The 20,723-nt window shown below is 35.7% G+C and overlaps 1 protein-coding gene across 1 annotated transcript in view; it reads left to right on the forward strand.

The window, feature by feature from the left end:
- DPH6 (diphthamine biosynthesis 6) overlaps positions 1-9,216 on the forward strand; it is a 344,518-nt gene extending 335,302 nt beyond the window's left edge. Inside the window, exon 10 of the mRNA XM_023230226.2 lies at positions 8,741-9,216. The gene's annotated coding sequence lies outside the window, so the exon portion shown is untranslated. The remainder of the gene's footprint in view (positions 1-8,740) is intronic.
- The last annotated feature ends 11,507 nt before the right edge of the window (positions 9,217-20,723 follow it).

The raw sequence follows: 20,723 nt of genomic DNA on the forward strand, positions 1-20,723 counted from the left end.
CTTAAATCACCCTTAGAAACAGCTGTTTCATTCTCTTTGAACGAATACTATATTATTTCTTTGTAAAATACTCGAGGTTTGGTTGAAATCCTGTGGTTGATTGTGTCTGAGGATTTTTGTTCAGCCAGCAGCTTGCACTTGAAACTCTAAATAGCTTTTTAAAGAGCAGATCGATCCAATGACTACAGTTGGCCCTCTGTATCTGTGGGTTCTGCGTCTGTGGATTCAACCAACCGAGGACTGAAAATATTTGATAAAAAAGTGTCTGTACTGAGCACATACAGACTTTATTCTTGTCATTACTCTGTAAAAAATACAGTATGACAACTATTTATATAGCATTTACTTTGTATTAAGTATTATAAGTCATCTCTAGATGACTTAAAACATACAGAGAGGATGTCTGTATGCCTTTTTTTTTTTTTTTTTTCTGAGACAGAGTTTCACTCTTGTTGCCCAGGCTGGAGTGCAATGGCACTATCTCAGCTCATCGCAACCTCTGCCTCCCAGCTTCAAGCAATTTTCCTGCCTCAGCCTCCCTAGTAGCTGGAATTACAGGCGTGTGCCACCACGCCTGGCTAATTTTGTGTTTTTAGTAGAGACGGGGTTTCTCCATGTTGGTTAGTCTGGTCTCAAACTCCCGACCTCAGGTGATCCGCCCACCTCGGCCTCCCAAAGTGCTGGGATTACAAGCGTGAGCCACCACACCCAGCCGATGTGTATGCCTTTTTATGTCAGGGACATGAGCATTCTCAGATTTTGGTATTCGAGATACCTGGAACCATTCCCCCACGGATACCAAGAAAGAACTGTATATCCCTTTGCACACACTTTTCTCCTGCCATGTGGCTTTGCTGTAATTGTAGCAAGCTGGGCACACAGCTGCTGAAATGACTCTGGGACACCAGTCTCAAAGTGAATGGTTAGAAGCATATGTGAGTCTCACATTAATAAGGACATTGGTATGCCTTCTAAATATCCACTGCTGATGTGGGAGATCGGATATTTGCTATCAATCAAAGGAGAAATGAAAATGCAATTCATAAACCAGTAATCTAAAATTTTTGCCTATACTTCAAGTGAGTTATTTGTTTATTTATTTATTTTTATTTATTATTATTTTTTGAGACAGAGTCTCGCTCTGTTGCCCAGACTGGAGTGCAGTGGTGCCATCTGGGCTCACTGCAAGCTCCGCCTCCTGGGTTCATGCCATTCTCCTGCCTCAGCCTCCTGAGTAGCTGGGACTACAGGCGCCCGCCACCACGCCTGGCTAAATTTTTTGTATTTTTAGTAGAGACGGAGTTTCACCATGTTAGCCAGGATGGTCTCGATCTCCTGACCTCATGATCTGCCTACCTCGGCCTCCCAAAGTGCTGGGATTACAGGCATGATTTTTATCATCTTAAAACATTACACCTAATTTATATGGTGGTGATGTAACTAGTTACATTTGTTAGCGTTTTATTTTTTTAAAATTTTTCTGGCTCAAGCCTGTAATCCCAGCACTTTGGGAGGCCAAGACGGGCGGATCATGAGGTCAGGAGATCAAGACCATCCTGGCTAATATGGTGAAACCCGGTCTCTAATAAAAAACACAAAAAACTAGCCGGGCGAGGTGGCGGGCGCCTGTAGTCCCAGCTACTCAGGAGGCTGAGGCAGGAGAATGGCGTAAACCCAGGAGGCAGACCTTGCAGTGAGCTGAGATCTGGCCACTGCACTCCAGCCTGGGCAACAGAGCGAGACTCCGTCTCAAAAAAAAAAAAAAAATTTTGTTTTCTGTTTGTCCTCCTCTACTAAACTTAATATTATTATCACTTACACTTGCTATTATTGATTCAAATATCACTGATGATTCCATGAGTTAGATTTTAAGGAGAAAATACTTTTGTTTAGCATACCACTTTTACAAGTTGTGTCTCTAGATCAAACAGAAACCCATGAGTCAGCCTAGATCCTTTCCTTTACATTCTACCCTCACCAAATATACCTCTCATCTAGAATCACATTCTATCATTTCTACTTACTGAATATTGTCAGTAGACATAAGGGCCCTCTATGTCAACCCACTGCCATTGCCCCAGTTCAGCAACTTGCTTTTTGATTGATCAATTGAAGTACCTTTTTACTGGTTTTCCAAATGATTCAATGGCCCTCTTGGCATGAATGTCTTCTTGCTAGACTGTAATTTATTCAGAATAGGGATGGTGTGTTTTCATGTTAAATATCTAGCAAAGAGTTCAGTGTTTGACACATATAGGCACTTGGTAAAAATTTACTGATTAAATAAGTAAATGACCATAATTAGTTTTATGCTACATATAACTGTAACCTGTGATAGAATAGTAATTTGTTATAATTTAAGAACTCATTAATCTCTTTACTAGTATTAAATTATTCATTAGTAATTTATCAGACTATTGTAAGAAGCAGTGAGTTTTAATTCAGTCATGTGACTAAACCAATAGCATTGAATATGAAAATGAAGTGAGAATCAGCGTTGAAGAAAAAATTACTATTATAATTCATGAATAATTAAGCTACCTAGTATGTAAAGAAAACAAATCTATATACTATCAAAACATTCGCTTTGTTTGTGAGATCGTATGGTTTTCAAATGATTCAACATTAGAGATTAATAGTGACTATTGATATATTATCTGCAAAATACTGAGCATTCTATATACAGATAGTGTAATTGTCATTTCACAGATAAGAAAACTGGTTTCACAGGTCATCTGTCCAAAGGTCCACAACCCAGGTCTTGCTGACTCTAAAGTTCAAGCTCTATCTTCTACGCTAATCTGACTCTGTGCATTATTCTTTAGAATTTTGGAAAAGCTATTTAACACTCTGAAACTGTACTAACTTTGGTTAAACTGTACTAAATGTATAGAAAGTTGCATATACAATATTGGATCAAGCACTAGAGCCAAAGATAAGAAAAATGCCTATGGAAATTAAAAGTGATATGACTTAGTTAAGACTGCATGGGCGCTGCCATCAAACATCCCTATGATTGTGTCCCAGGTTTGCCATGTCCCACCTGTGTAACCTTGAGTGATTTACTTGATTTCTCCAAGTTCCAGTGCACTTATCATTAAAATAAGTATAATAATATTGCCTACAACGGATTTGTGAGAATCAAATGAAATTATGCAGGTAAAATGCCTAGCACATTAAATGGCATATCATAATGGCTCAGTAAATGTTAGCTGTTGTTAAGGATTTCCCGCTGGGTGTGGTGGCTAGCACCTGTAATCTAAGGCAGGCGGATTAATTGAAGCCAGGAGTTTAAGACCAGCCTGGCCAACAAATCAAGACTCCATCTCGGCCGAGCACAGTGGCTCAAGCCTGTAATCCCAGCACTTTGGGAAGCCGAGGCGGGCGGATCACAAGGCCAGGAGATGGAGACCATCGTGGCTAACATGGTGAAACCCCGCCTCTCCTGAAAATACAAAAAAATTAGCCGGGCATGGTGGCGGACGCCTGTAGTCCCAGCTACTCGGGAGGCTGAGGCAGGAGAATGGCATGAACCCAGGAGGCGGAGCTTGCAGTGAGCTGAGATCCGGCCATTGCACTCCAGCCTGGGCGACAGAGCGAGACTCCATTTCTACAAAAAAAAAAAAAGACTCCATTTCTACAAAAAAAAAATTTTTTTAATTAGCTGGGTGTGGTTGTGCACGCCTGTGTTCCCAGCTACTTTGGAGGCTGAGACGGCAGTAAGAGCCTAGGAGTTCGATGCTGCAGTGAGCTGTGATCACACCACTGTACCCCAGCCTGGGCAACTGAGTGGCACCCTGTCTCTAAATAAAAAAAGATTTTTCACCAAAATAAGTAGTTTAGGTTATATGTACTTCCTTATTCTGTGTTAAATCTGTGTGTTCTGTTATTGCATACTTTTATGAGTCATATAGTAACTCTGACATCTAGACAATCATCTGTTCATAAATTCGAATTAAAAATGAGTTATATAAATATTTGTTAGGGACTCTTGACTTTGACATTCTCTACCAAGTGGGCGAGTGGCACAGAGAGTACCTTGTGCACGTGCCCAGTTGGTAGGTAAGTCAACTGTTCCTCTTCCCTCATGATGCTTCTCAAACATGCCATAAAAGGCATTAATGGTAATCTTTTTGGTGAATTATTGAATAAGACGGTGTTATGATAACTCACAAACTTAATTCACAGGTGGAGCAGAGGGCTGGCCTAATCTGACTTTCATGTTACAGGGGTCACTCAGGTGCTGGGTTGAGCATAGACTCTTGTAAGAGTAGAAGCAGAAGAACCGATTAAAAAGTTGTATCCGGGACCGGGCGCGGTAGGTCAGACCTGTAATCCTAGGACTTTGGGAGGCCGAGGCAGCTGGGTCACCTGAAGTCAGGAGTTCGAGACCAGCCTGGCCAAAATGGTGAAACCCCATCCCTACTAAAAATACAAAAAAATTAGCTGGGTGTGGTAGCAACGCCTGTAATCCCAGCTACTCGGGAGGCTGAGGCAGGATAATTGCTTGAACCCGGGAGGTGGAAGTTACAGTGAGCCAAGATCGCACCACTGCCCTCTAGCTTGGGCAAGAAGAGTGAAACTCCACCTCAAAAAAAAAAAAAAAAGAAGTTGTATCCGTAATCCAGATGAAATGATAGTGGCTTGGATGAGAGTGGTAACACTGAACATGATGAGAAGTGGTTGGATTCTGGATATATGTTGAAAGTAGAACAGTATATCCTGGCAGATAGAAAGTGGGGAGTAATAGAAAGAAAGGATTAGAGGAAGATTCCAAGGTTTTGGGCCTGAGCAACATAAAAGCATGAGAAGAAGGAAAATCCTTCCTTATGTACTTTGTGCTTCTAATGATTCCGTGTGTCATCTCTGTTTCAGTTTTCATTCTACGCTCCAAACTGGTGAAAACTCAACCAGTTCCAGTGGCATTGTGAATGTTCTTAGTAAATTCAGAGTAGCCCTATGAAAATCACTTTACTAGCTGTCGTTTCTGAGGACACCACCGCCTGTAGTACTGAATGAACAATGTAATATCAACATGAGGGTACTTGGGACACCCAGAAGAATTAGAAGACATAGCCTCTCTATTCTTTAAGCTTTATTGTATATTTCACCATGTAGGATAGGTAAGCACTGCCTGGGTTTGGACCTTAGGCACAGGGCCTGGGGGTGGCAGTTGGTGCTTTCAGTTGACTTTGGATCTTTGTGTGATGTAATTGGGGTCCATTTACATGGAGATGGCTTTGGGGAAGCAAGGCCAAGAAATATGAAGTCTCAAGAGTTCAACCAATCAGGAGGAAAGGACCTGTCCTAGGATATTGTGTATATTTTTCCAGTTAACTTAGAAGGCATTCTTATACCTCTTTTTTCTAAATATTTAAGAAAAGCCTCACTATGGCCTTAAAGTACTAACATCAGGTCTGGTGGGGAGGTGGGGGAAGGATTAACACATATGAAGAGAAATACAAGTAAGTGTAAACAAGCATAAATATGTGTTATAACAAAAGTTCATTCTACAATGAATTATCTTTATTATGCTTTTTCCTTCTTTATTTATGGACTTAATTTGCTGTCATCTTAGGCAACTACTGTTAACAGTATCTCATTTGATAATTTGATGTTGACATCTCTCTACTTTCTAAATTTAGTTGAATGCAAAGAAAAACTTTGGAATACAAATAAGAGATCATTTCCCCTGCCCTCAAGAAAGGTTGGAACATGACAAACCTTGAATCAATCTTGGAAAGAATCATATAATTACAAGAAAGTGTGAGAATTCCAGGCCTTACCTCAGGCAGATAAGGACTATCTATACATGAAATGCAGACTGTAACTAACTAATTCTTTCCCAAATCAGATTTTCATGAGACATTTTCAGTTCTTTGAGTGAGGCAAATGAATTTCTTTAATCTTTTACATATCTATTGTTAAAATTCAATGCAAAAACAACTCTAATATCAAATATAAATTATTTTGTTGTTAAGTTTAATTTTGAATAATCTTCTTCTCTTTTCTTTGGCATTAGAACTAATTGCAATTACTGAAGTCCAAAGAATTATAAAGCACTATTTAAGCATTTCCATTAGATATCAAAATTGAAGGAGAATGCAAAGACTGGTTTATTAATGGAGTAAAGTTTCTGAGATAAGATGGAGCCAGTTTAAAAGGTTTTAACAAGGAAGTACAATACTCAGTTTTGGAAGGAAAGGAGACAACACGATTTGGTGATGACTTAGACTCTTATCATAAAAAATACTATTTCAATTGTCTTTATAATTCAACCTAATAATATGCTTTGCTCTTTAACAAAAAGTATATTTCCTATATCTATGGGTACACTTCTCTGAGACTAAGCAAGCTATTTGTAAAGGATGATTGAATTGAAGAGGGATCATATTCTTTTAAACGATCTTTCCCGTGCCCCTGGCATCACAGAGGCTGAATCGGTCCTGGGCACTCAGCATTCTCAGCATTGGATCAACCCTAACCTGCTTGTATTTCTTTTGCTGCAGAGCATAGACCCATAAGCCCGGATCAAACATGTTGAAGTCTCCCTCCTCCATCTACGCAGTTGACCTCTAACAAAATTCTGTTTCTCCATTTGTCTATGAAAAGAGTTTTCATTCTAAACTCTTCCAATTTAACAAAGGGAAAAGGTTAACAAGAAAGTATATCCCCCCGCTCCAAAAAAAAAAAAAAAAAAAAGTGGTCCAGTTTCCCACTGAATTGGAGCCAAAAACTCTGCCAGTTTTGCTCTCCTATCTCCGAGCTGCAGCCTGACCCTTCATGTGACCAGTGGGGCTTGTTGTACAAGATCTATCTGGGCGCCTTTCTAAAAGTGCTATCTTCGTCCATATTTCAAAACACTCACAGATATTTTATCATTAATTAGTATTCATATTATGTCTCAAACAATCTGTTCAAGAATAGGGGAAGTGAACTAGTTGAACAGCTCTTCTGTTTGTCTGTTAATTAACATGGATGATGTATGTAGAGCCGAAGGCCTTATAAGGGGAGGAGGTGGTCAAGTGTTAGGCAGGTAATCCCTGGAACATTTAAATGCTTACCTATTTTGGACGCTGGGCTACTCCAAAAAAAATTGTACTTGGCAAACAGGGTGGGGAGACACAGGCCTTTTTAAAAATAGACCCATGCCTCTTTGATTCACAGCATCCTGGATTTGCTTTTCATCATGTTAACATGCCACTTGGGAGCTGGCTGGACTCCCTTGTTCAGTGACATATATTTCATAGTGTTTTTTTAAAAACCATTTGTTCTTTCAACCACAACATGCTTTGAATTTCTCTTTCAAATTTGAGGATGTATATATAGATTGATCAAAACAATATTTTTAACATTCCAAACAATTTAGAAAGATAGTGGATGGGTGTCAGTTAATGTATTATGCTCCTCTCTTCCTCCTCCCCCTCTTCAGCTGCTAATCTTAGAACTTGTGTGCCAAATTGTGTAAGATATTCTTCCAATAGCTACATGTGTGACTCTTTTGTGAGCTCTACAGACAGTTATGAGGACAGATTTGGAGTTGCATATGGGACTGTCACATGGTTTGATTTCCTTGTCTTCAGGCACTGAGATTTCTTTTCACTGAGCTTTAATACTGAGGAATTTTTAGTTGTGGTAAAAGTTTAGCAAAGTCTCTATTAAATAATTTACACATTCTGGGAATAGGGAAGGAAAAAAGTTTTTATTCACCACCATTCTGTATTCAGGATCTATATATACTAAATAGTTCATGTGTTTACTCTTTCCAATAGTGAAAAAACTTAGGGTTTTATCACAGAATTTTTATGAAAATCAGAAAAGAGTAAAGAGCCTTTATTATCTCCTTGCTCTTTTGGAGCAAGATCTAGTAAACGTCTCAACAGAAAAAGTAGCAGATGCTTTGTAAAAAGGTCTCATATCACTTATGTCCAATTATAGAGGCTGATTTGCAAAAAAAAAAAAAAAAAAAAAAATCATCTATCTATGTCCTTAGGAGCCAAAAATTCCATGGCATTAGTCTGTGAAATAAGATGCAAATTCATTTTCAACTTTAAAGACACATATCTGAAATCTTGCTTTCATGACCTGAAACCCACAGCCCCCATCCCGTAAACACAGTGCCACCCTTGAGGAACACACAGACTTGAAGCAAGATCTTTCTCCTAGTCCTATTTTAAATGCTCCTCGAGGATAAATAATATCCCAGTGAGACCTGTGTCCAATTAATTGGGGCATATATTATAATATTATGAAAGTGTTAATCACATATACTCAGAACTAATTCTTTTAAGGCCCAGCATATGACTGCGTCTTAAAATAGTGCATGACTGTTTATACACTATTTAAAATAGTGTATGACATATGATGTAGTGTATGACTGTTCATCCTTGTATTAATTTTGCCCTCTAAAACAAATACAGTGATTAATTATTCCGAGCTGTACCTTTATTGGTCCATGAGTAAACTCAGTCAACTTTGTTGCACTGGGGGCAAAGTCTTAATTCAGAAATAATAATGATGGCTAATAACAATATAATAATAAATTGCTACATTTCTTGATTCCCTGCTCTGGCTCTAAACTCTATATAATAGATATTTTATATACATCTAATCCCCAGAATAACCTACCAAAGTAGGTATTATCACAATTTGTCAAGTTAAGTAAGAACTCGGGAAATAGCTTGAATGAAGAGAGTAGTGTTTTCTTATTTCAGTCCTTAATTTCCCTTTCCTGTTTTAGGTTGGAGAAGTCCTGTGTCTTACTGGGCAAATTGCCCTGGTACCTTCCACAATGAAATTTGTTCGTGGTGGAATACAAACAAAAGCTACTCTGTCCTTAAGCCATACCCTGAAAATCCTGGAAGCTACACATGGAGGCACCAGCCTTCAGCACACTTTCATGGCTCACTGTTACGAAATGTTATGTTAATGAACAGCCAGCTCACTTCCACTGCTCTGGATACCTGGCAGAACTTCAAGACCCATTAAAAGGTACCTACAGTATCTATTTTATTTCTAGCCTACCGAAGAGCAATTTATGAAAAGGTTTTATTCAGACAGTATCAAGATTCAGTGCACTTCACAAGGGTTTGAACTAGATCTGGAATAATAATGTTTGATTGAGCTGTTATGTTCTGCCTCATAATTGTCTGTGCACAATTGAGAAACAAAATTGCTTAATAGAAACTTACAGTCATCACTAACTTTATCTTAATTCCCCAATGCAATAAGTTAACAGTTCTTTACAAGCAGCTTAAAGTTTTTAGAAACTGTTGAAATATACTATTTAAAAATATTTCTTCCCATGTATCACATTATATTTTCTGGTGAGGGAGGTAATTTTTCTGATATTTTATTCACTTGGGCTAAGATTCATCTTATTTCTCCAAGAACATTTAAAAAGGACCACATTTTTCCATTATTCTAAAATATTAACTGAGTTTTTGTTTTTTAATATGATATCTGTGCCCTGGTATGGGGTTGGATCTTTTAGTTATCCCACAGATAAAAGTAGTTTTTGAAATATATTGACTTTAGATTATGCCATAATTTATACTATGGCATCATCAGAAAGTAAGACTTTTAAGTTAAACAACTGAGTAAGCTGATGATTAGCATATACTCTAGAAGGAACAAGAATCTGTTCTTTGTCGAGGTTAAGAACTACATTGGCAATACATTCATTATTTGCAGATACTATTATCTACCTAGTAAACCCATGAGACATGAACTATGAGCAAAATTAATATGAGTTAAATAAGATTGCTAAGTAAAAAGGAAATATAACAAAAATCTTTTACCTTCTAACTATCAGCAGTAACCAACTTAAAAGATCTAATGGGGAAAAAAGACCAGGTGCACAGTAGCATGAAAACTATAAGAAATTTCAGGACTGCTCTAAAGAAAACCCTAAATCTTTCTGGGAGGATGACACTTTTAAAAAGTGAAAAGATATACCTTGTTGCTGAGTTAAAATAATTGGAAGATACCTATTTTCTACAATTTTATTTTTAAAATAAATTTAATTTTATTAGAATCAAGTCTCCCGTGGAATACACTTAACAAAATGGTTCTGAAGTGGATATAAAAAAGAATAAAGCTGGCAGAAATGGCCTGAAAGTTTTTGCCAAAAGAAGAAATAAGAGGGGTATAGGGGAAGAGAGGAGGAAAAATAAGAAAGTCTTACACCGCCAGATATTAAAATACGTTGTAAAGATACAATTAAAATCATGTAGCATTGGCATAGTAACAGATAAGAATCAGTGGCTCAAACACGACATTTCTCTAAATTATGTGCTTTCACATTTGTAGAAGTGCTAGTGTTTCTTTTGATCGGAAGGGAAGATGAGGTCAGGCGGCCTCTTGCAGATTTGGCAAACCTTATTTGGAGTTAGTATCCTGGTTTTCCTGAATGAACCTTCTAGATGCTGCACCTGCTAACAAGGTGGAGTTTGCAAGCAGTCAGCCCTAGCTGCCTCTTAATTTGGTGATGGCACTTGTGGTTTTAATGAATCTGATTGTGTCTGAGGCTTGCTTGCATATCTGAGAGTCTTTTCCCGTAACTCCTGGGGTCTATGGAATTCTTGTAAATGTTGCATTCTTCAGTTGATAGAGAAAATACTTTCTGAATTTTGCTTTATTTTAATTTATTTTTGCTGTGGCTGACACATTTGAAATTGAGTTATTTCACAGAATCTCCCCCGCCACCACCTCCAGGGACTTTGTTTGTTATTCAATGTAAGCTAAAAATAAAATGATATAAAATTTCAAATTATTTAAGCTAAACTGAAGTATGACTATAGAGTAAACATATTTATTCATAATGTATTTCTTCTCACTTATCCACAGATGTGGATCCCAATTTAATATGAGTTTCACCAGTAAACAGTTTGTAGAATATTTTCAGTGAGGCTAGTAGGCAAAACAAGTTCTGGTCATCGTAACAGAGCTTGAAAAATAAAGGTAACATCTAGGCATGCCAACTATACTCATCTTATAACTAAATGTATTACAGATTATCACATCAAAAAGAAAATTTGAGAATTCCAGTTAGTGGTATTTAATTTCCAGCTTAATGTCAATTTAGGCACTACTTATAGTACTTTGCTACAGAATCATTATCTGTCATTATTTTAAGAAAATACATTTATAGCTAAGAAGAAAATTCGTTTGGGAAAGATTATTTTGCTCAGTTGAAATCTATAGACTGTATTATAAGGCATAAAGAATGTATCTAATTTTGCTTTAAAAACAATTTGCTATTAGAAGTTAAATTATCACTTTATAATTTTCTATGAAGCAAAAGAAAAGTGTTTTTAATGTAATTACCCCTGCCTAAAGGATACTCTTATTGGGATGATTATTATAGTAACCAAAAACATATCGTAATATGCCATTATACTCTTTCCAATAATCTTTTGGTTCTTTGGTTTTCCTTGGAGTTGCTAAGGGAGTACAGGACTGACACAATATTATTCAACATGCAGATACTTTTTAGGATCATAATGTTGGTTGTTTTTACTAATTCAGGCTGGGCATGATGGCTCATGCCTTTAATTCCAGCACTTTGGGAGGCCAGGTGGGAGGATCACTTGAGCCCAGGAATTCGAGACCAGCCCTGGCAACATAGCAAGACCCTGTCTCTACAAAAAAATCAAAAAATTAGCTGGGCATGGTGGCACACACCTGTAGTCCCTGCTAATTGGGAGGCTGAGGTGGGGGGATCACTTGAGCCTAGGAGGTCACAGCCGCAGTAACCTATGATCGCACCTCTGCATTCCAGCCTGGGCAACAGAGTGAGATTCTATCTAAAAAAAAAAAAAAAAAAAAAAAAAAAAAGCTTTACTAAATTGATTTGACAGTTTCATATTAAGTATTATCTTGTGTTTCTCCTTTTTCCATTTTTTCCATATCTTTTTAATGGCAGTGTCATATGATGTGATGTTTTATGAGTTGTTATACCTCATTCATCAGAATAATCAATGGGGAAACGAGCCTTATGGGTTGTAGTCCATTTGTATTGGATAGGACAGATGGCATTATTGATAAATGGAAATATTCCAAATATTTATTGTATAATAATATTACAAGGACTCTGAATTCGGAATTTTAATACCTTTAGTTTCTAAAGTAATTAGCAAATAAAGTAATTTATTTAGTTACCATGTATCCATTTAGTCACATCAGTGTGTGAACTGTAGCATTATCTTTCAGTTAGTATGTGATGGGTATTTCTCTTTCAAGGCTTTGTGCTTACTTATCTGAATTCTGACCAAGCTATCACTTTGGTCTTGAGTATTTTAAAGTTAAAAACAATATTTGGAGCTGACACTAAGGTCAAGATAGGATCTCAGAAGTGACAGAGGCAAAGATTCCATAGCATTTCCCCTGCATTATCACCTTTATCCTGTAGGAGGCAGAGAGGGAAAGAGCAGTCTTAGGTTTCTTTACATTTGCCCCTTGCATAAGTTTCTACTCTCAATAGATTTCCTAAAATTATATTCTAATATAGCTGTGGACGTAAGGACATAATGATGTGATTCAGGTTCTAATTAAATTTTATTTTCTCAATTTGGAAATCAGTCATTTGAAGAAGGGTTAATGCTGGTGTAGTATCCTTAATGTACCATCCTCCAAAATGTTTGGCATTATTCCAAAATCATATTCACACTAGTAAAAATAAACAAAATCCAGAGGACTTCACTTTTTATCGTATATATTTTTGTATTGTTTAAATGCATACTAAGAGCATATCGCCATGCCCTATTTTTGCAATCACGAAGTTACAAATGATAGTTTTAGCCATTCTAAAACTTATATTGCCATTGCTTTATTTCTTAAATACTACCAAATCTGTTATTGAAGTCTGGCGTGTATTTAAAGACTGCTAGGAGCTCTCTGATAGGACCTCAAGGTTGCTTGCTATTTTATTTAGAAAGCAATAAAAATTATTTAATGGTAGTGACCATTTTTTCCCAACCAAGAATCAGTACATATTGCCCAACAGTGGGATTATTTTTTAAATTGTGGATTTATTATGGTGAATATATTACAAAGGTTAGAAACTAAAGATTTTTATGTGAGTTATAAATTTGTCGTTACCTTCATTAATGACTGACACCAGTCAATTCTCAGGATTTATTCTAGCACACTGTCTTGCACATAGCAAAAACTCAACATTGATTGCTATATTGAGAAATAAAATAGAATGGTGTACATCCAAAAAGACAATTGGAAATATAAAAATTTAGTTATATGCTTTCAAAATAGTAGTGTAATCCCACTAATCAAATAGAAACTTTATACTAAATTTTGATAAGACCAATCTTTTTAAAGGATTCTTATAAAAATAGGCTATGTAAATTATATTGAAAGAATAAGTTGGCCAAGCTTTATTTAATTAAAAATATCTTATAGTGTTCAATGGGCCAAGAGGATAAAGTAACTTAGACCTATGTAAACATATCCCATTCAAGATAGACTCTACTGTATGATTTAGGGCAAAATAACAGCAGTTGTGTTCCTACTGCCCTGGCAAGTACAAGTGGACAAAATACACCCTGATAACTCCAGATACCTTCAAAACTCTAGGACTACTTCAGTGATTAAAATGGCATAGAGAATATTCTGGTAGGATTCTCATGACCAATAATAAACCAACAAAAAGACCAGCATTCATTGAATTGTGTGGAATTTGGAATATTCTACATGTATTTTGTTTCTTTAAAAAATCAAAGTCTAAGTAATATGAAAGACATGTGTATTTTGTGATTAAGAAAGCCTTTTATGTCCTTTATTTATGGAATCAAATATGTGAGTGCTTTCCAGTAGAATTCAGGAAGAATTTTTACTCTGAACTTTGTATCTACATTTGCAGCCCTTAACCTTCCCTGATCTTTTCTCAGTTTCTCATTATCTGTGTTTCTCTCTCTTCCATTGTCTCTCCTCCTTCTGTATTCACTTATACACTGAGAGACAGCAAAATGCAGACAGACGCAAACACAGCTATTACTTTGGATAACCAAACAAGAAAACTTCCTCGCAGGCAACTCTTCAATGTGGTTATGTTGTGGTTGTTTTAGGAAGATTTCATTTCTCCCCTGTTATTTTAAATTTTGTATATTGGGAGAAACTATGTTATATCACTTCTTTGATGGAGAAAAGAAAAAGTCTCTAGAACGGAGGAGTTTGATTACATTTATAGTGATTCGATTACTCCTTTTACTGTATTTTGCTAGAGGTTTTTCTCATGAAAGTTCTTATTCAGAGTTTTGGGCACAACCCATCTTCTCCCTCCCAAAAAGATCATACGTTCCTAAAAATAAGATATGAAAACTACATCTCAGCATTTAATTTGTGTTCCTAGAATTATATATGGCCCCCAATATTTTTTTAGACAAACTAAGAATATTAAAATTGCATTTTAGATAACCAAGTTATGGGTGAAAGCAAATTTTCTTTATATTTTAAGAGCACTAGAATATGTATTCAGCAAATCTTCTTTAAAGATATCATATGCTTACAGGGGAAATAATAAGAGGACACCCAATAATACATTTCTAAATTTAGCCCTGAGTTATTTGGACTTTGCCTTAATCAAATTTATCTGAAACAAGTTTTTTTCCAAGCCTTAATTTCTGAAGACAGGATGATAGTAATTGATCATGCTGCTGAATAAAAAGTAAATTTTGGCATATTAAGGCAGTGTATAAGCTGACATTCTTTAACAAAAGCAGCCTGTCAACTATGGTGCACTTAAGTACAGGAAAGATTGATGTTTGCCAAATGTAAAATCAGAGAGAAGAAAAAATGTTTTCAAGTTTAGAGGATTGCTAACAATGAAAGAGAAAAATAAATAAAAATTTAGATGTATAATATTGTTATACCTTGTCAAGGAACTGTTAATTGAAAACAGGCCTCCTTTTTAAAAACTTAGTATAAGATCTCCACCAAAAGACTACTCAAGAGTCTGACAATTAATGAAAAAGTAAAATTTTAAAGGTACAAAGTGATGGCTGACATTAACAAAAATTGTGCTGTTACATTATCAAAATGCTATCCCTTGATTGCATTGTCAATGCTTTCTTACAGAGTAATTAATATAATTGGTTATGTTACTAACAGAAAGCTGAGTTTTGAAAAATATCAGTATGAATCATGTGAGACTCCATCATAAATTTAATAGCTAAGATACACAGGTTGCTGTTTATTTATTCTGCATATCAGGTTTATGACATTTATTTGGTAGCTATATATTGTTTTGAATTTGCAATAATTTGAGTTATTAAAATGCAGTTTACTTATGATCCATGTTGAGAACATACAGTGCATTCATATGACTACGTAGCATTGGATCTTTCATCTCAGAGTGATACGTTTCATTTGTAGTGATTATAATGAGAATATTTAACGTGGGTCAAATGGGGAATAGTGGCACCCTGGAAGTGCTTATAAATAAATTTCTTTTTTAAAATATATCATTCCACAGTGGAATTGAAAAAGATTACCACTCCTTGTTTAAAGATGTTATATTGTTCTATTTGTGAATCTAATGAAATACTTGACAGAAAAGAACACAAATTGCTCAAATGAATTTTAGAAAATAAGAAGACATCTGAATCAAACAGTAAGACATTTTAAATACATGAGATACTATCAACAATGTTTACCTACAGAAAATAAGATATTTATATCTATATATATGTAACTTTTAAAAACTATTAATGTTTCCTGTTTATTCCCATGATGGAAAGTGAAGAAAAATTATATTTATTTGCCCACAGACATGGGAAAGAATTACCTGGCAGAGCTATGTACCACAACAGATTTTTTTAGACTCCCTTTTCCCTGAAGCAGTCTTTTTATTTGAGCACTGTAAGAGATTTTCCATCTTTCTCACTGAAGTGCTCAGGTATATTAGCACCTCTCTCCTTTTCAGGACATTGACTTTGTTAAAAGCAAGAGAAAATACGTTATTTCTGTGAGCTGGTTGTGTCTCCTCTCATGTTTAAAAAATAATAATAATTGCTAAACTAGATCAGCCTGTGTACAAAAACTGACCTGTCACTGAATGACCAGCTACCGAAAACCCATTTAAAAATTATATTTGATGGAATGGTATCACCTGATCTTAGAGAAAGATGCTGTACAAAAGAATGCTAGTGTCAATAAAATTCATTGAGCTCTAAATGATATTCCAAAACTGCTTTCGAGCTAAAACATATCCAGTGACTGCTCAGGGCTAGATTACACTGTCTTGGAAGAATATGATAAGTCGGGTCAATGTTACGGGTGTAATAGGCTAAAATAATACAACATTTTCTAATACAGTTGCAGGCTTCTCCCCTAAGTGGAAATTTATTTATGTTGAGCACATTCTAGAATGGAAGCTTGTTTTGAACACGCCAATAAATACAGCAGTTACTTCAGGAAACACAGAAGTTGTTGCTTCCTCTAAGAATTATTAAAGAAGGTGAGGCCTTCCATTTAGCACTTTCTGCGCTAACATGAAAGTTCTGCTGTGTAGCCACCATCCTAGATCTTCTCAATACTATTAGGAGTGAATTAATACAGTTACTATTTGTTGCTTGTACATGATGAAGGCCTTTCAAATGTGCCCAGAAAACAGCCACTATATTGTAAATAGCAGAGACAGTCTACATCAATATCCGGAATGAGGCAAGAATGCACAGCAATAGCACTATAATTTAAGATTATTCTGGAAGTTCTAGACAATTCAATAGTGCAGTGAACTTATAAAAGGTGTGTTACAAAAAAGGAAAGCAAATTCTCATTTTCAGGAAATATATAATCAGGGCTTACTCACCCTGTTTCAGAAGAATATGCTGAGTTGAGATAATGGGAATGGACTGACATAACAGACTTTTTCTAGTACAGTTTCAGGCTCCTACCTTACATAAATGTATAGTTATGTTGAACACATTTCAACATAGAAAAACCGAAATGGATCAACTAAAAAACGACTTGGACTGAAAAGAATTAATTAAAATGGCAGGATAGAAAATATGTCATATATTTTAAATTTTTAAATTCATCACTATCTTGATTTGGGGGTGGGAAAGAAGAAAAATAAATTTGTGGTAATAATATCAATTATAAAATATCCGGTAATATCCTGAATTAGAATTGCACAAGACTCTTGTCTAGAAGGAATTATAAAACCTTATTGAGCAACATGCAAAAAGACAAATAAATGTCAAGAATTATGCTTCTAAATGGGAATACTGTAAAGATAGCAACTAACATAGAGGTATGGCTTTAGTACATCAGGCAAAATTCTAGTGGGATTATTTTAAAAACATGAAATAACTTTTTAAATGGTTAGCATTCAGAATAGCAAAAGATAATTTTTAAAACACTATAAAGGGGAATAGGATTTATTAAATATGAAAATATGTTCATGCACTACACTATTTAGAATGGTATGGTACTACTGCACCTAGAATCCAGACAAAGATCAATAAAATGGAATGGATAAACATAAAACTAACCCCAGTATTTCTGTGAACCAAATATGACAAAAGAATATTCCAATAATAGAGATAGGGTAGATTATCCAGTGAAGGATAGTACAAGATTTTGCTAGAATGTGGGGAGGAAAAAAGAATGATGCAATGAAATTCAGGCATCAAGTATAATTTTTGCAGAATTTTAAATTAAATATAAATGCTCATAAAATAGAAAAATATGAAAATATTTATACGGTATGAACCTAGTCAGGTAAAATATGTGCGTATACATATGCACATGGAAAATCAACTGGTAAATATACCAAAATGATAGAAATGGTAAAAAACAAAAAAAAAGAGGGAAATTGTTGCTATAATTGCTGATGATTTAGTTTTCTTTTTTATATATTTTTATAATTTACAGCTTTTTTCTTTAATTATAATACATTCCACAATTAGAAAAGTAAGTTATTCTCTCCTTAAAGCAACCATCATGTTATCCAAGTACATACCAAATATTAAATATTTTTTGTCATAAAACAATTTCAGACTTGCTTCAAGATGATACAATTTTGTCATTTTTAATTTTATTATTTTTTTCTTTTTTAATCCATGAACAGATGCATGGATGTTGTTGTTTTTAATCTCCAGAATAGGAAGACTTTCCTTTTCTTCTTCCTTTACGATATATAATTAGAATGAGAGCTGGAAGCAGAGAGCACACAGCGATACTCACCATTGTCTTTCCAACACTTAGTACAATGCCTAACACATAGTAGGCATGCAGTAAATATTTGACTAAAGAAATAACTAATTAATTAATATAAAACTAGCCAATTTTCAAAGAATATTAATGAAATGATTCTTTCGAATAATCTTTTTTAATGTCAGTCATTTTTCTGGGATACAATCCAACAAAGGAGTTTCAATGCTAGTATCTAATATAGACCAATTCAAAATGTTTCTGCTTTTATTTGTAGACCACTTCTCTGGATGCAGTATAGTGCAAAAAGCAAGATTTGAAAAGACCAAAGAAACATCTCACCACCTTCCATTTTGCCCCAGAATTCTGTAATCTTCCTGGGGAATTTTTGTTTGGAAAACAAATCTCTCTTAAATGATAACACCACATATTGTTCCAAATCCTCTCTCTCTCATCTTCTTTCTTTCTCTGTTTTCCATAGAATCTCTGGGCATTTGGCTTGCAGATGGAGAATCCAAGCCAATTTCTTTTGAGAGGCTTATTTCTTTTATTATTATTTCTTATTTTTTCTTATTTCTTTGGAGGAGGCCACAGCAACTTCCTCCATGTGAAAAGAGAGACCACTATACTGTACCTCTACCTTGAAGAGCTCAACTTTTAATTCTTAGAGAGCCATTTTGCATTAATAGAAACTCCCTGGGATCTGCACTGTAATTACATTACAATTTTGGATGCTCTCTAAGCCCTGGTGACCTCATCTTGAGAGGTGTATTTTTTCTTTCTTTCTTTCTTCCATTACATATGCACTCTCCTATTGCTTTCCAGGACAGCAGTATTTCTTTTCTTTTTTTTTTTTTTTTTTTTTTTTCTGCGATGGAGTCTTGCTCTGCCACTCAGGCTGGAGTGTACATTGTTGGTGGGAATACAAAATGGTACAATTTCTATGGAGGTAAATTTTGTAGTATCTCACAGAATTATAGTTAACCTGTAATCCAATAATCCACTTTTTTTTTTTTTTTTTTTTTTTTTTTTGAGATGGAGTCTCACTGTGTGGCCCAGGCTGGAGTGCAGTGGCGTGATCTCGGCTCACTGCAAGCTCCGCCTGCCGGGTTCACACCATTCTCCTGCCTCAGCCTCCCGAGTAGCTGGGACTACAGGCGCCCGCCACCACACCTAGCTAATTTTTGTATTTTTAGTAGAGAAGGGGTTTCACCGTGTTAGCCAGGATGGTCTCGATCTCCTGACCTCGTGATCCATCTGCCTCGGCCTCCCAAAGTGCTGGGATTACAGGCGTGAGCCACTGTGCCTGGCCCTCAGGACAACAGTATTGCCCTGTTCTGTTCAGAGAGGTAGTTTTCCCCCCAAAAGCCATTGTGTCTTTATTGTAGTCAGATATCCCATTTTTTTAATGACATAAGCAATCTCTAGATAACTTGATAATCTGTCATCTTTGATTTACATTTTTAAAATAGCATGATATGAAAAAGAATCATTCTAGAAGTCAAGAAATTTGGATTCTTGTCCTTACTGTTTTTCTCTCAGCCAGATGTTAAAATGCATCGCAGTTAAATCAACTGTAGTCTCAATTTTTCTTAAGAAATATCTAAATATCTCCTACCTCTAAAATTCTTTGATTATTTCATTAATTTTTTGCTCAATCAATGCCATTTACAGAATTCTTAATTTCCTGATACTGTGTAAGGTATTTATTTGGGTTACCTAAATAATTGAGATTCTCACTTACATTATACAAGATTCATTGCTTTCTTCATGAAACTGTGAGGGAGACTACTATTTTATAACTGAAATGTTTGATCTTGATTTCTGACTGAGCTTCTTAGGGACTTTTTAAACTAGAGCATTAAGTTTCATGACATCATTCTGTCAAGAAGACAACAAATTGGCCAGACGTGGTGGCTCATGCCTGTAATCCCAGCACTTTGGGAGGCTGAGGTAGGTGAATCACCTGAGATCAGAAGTTAGCCTAGCCAACATGGTGAAGCCCCATCTCTCCTAAAAATACAAAACTTAGCTGGGCGTGGTGGCAGGTGCCTGTAGTCGCAGCTACTCAGGAGGCTGAGGCAGGAGAATCGCTTCAACCTGGGAGGTGGAGGTTGGAGTGAGCTGAGATTGCACCATTGCACTCCAGCCTGGGCAACAAAAGCAAATAAAACTCCATCTCAAAAAAAAAAAAACAAAGAAGAAGACAACAAATTATGTTTAAAATGTTTTCTGTACTTAAAAGTATTTGAAGTGTTACTATTTATAGGAATTCATTTATACTTTTAAAATCACATCCTGGCTGTACTTATAGTAAGACGCTACCTATATTCATCTTGTAAGAATCATTTTTGATCAGGCAACTTTCTTGCATGATGATTTTTCAGATAAAGACTTTGGAGCCTGTTATGCTACTACTTTCAAAATATATGAAGATGTACCTTTGGTGTCTTTTAAGAAAAACTTAGTACATTTCATATTTGTTCACCAGCTGAAATTGCTTTTAAAATAAAGAATAGCCAGATTGCTTTCCAAGATGAATAGTACTGTCT

The sequence above is a fragment of the Piliocolobus tephrosceles genome, chromosome 6, assembly GCF_002776525.5.
Source record: "Piliocolobus tephrosceles isolate RC106 chromosome 6, ASM277652v3, whole genome shotgun sequence".
NCBI lineage: Eukaryota > Metazoa > Chordata > Mammalia > Primates > Cercopithecidae > Piliocolobus > Piliocolobus tephrosceles.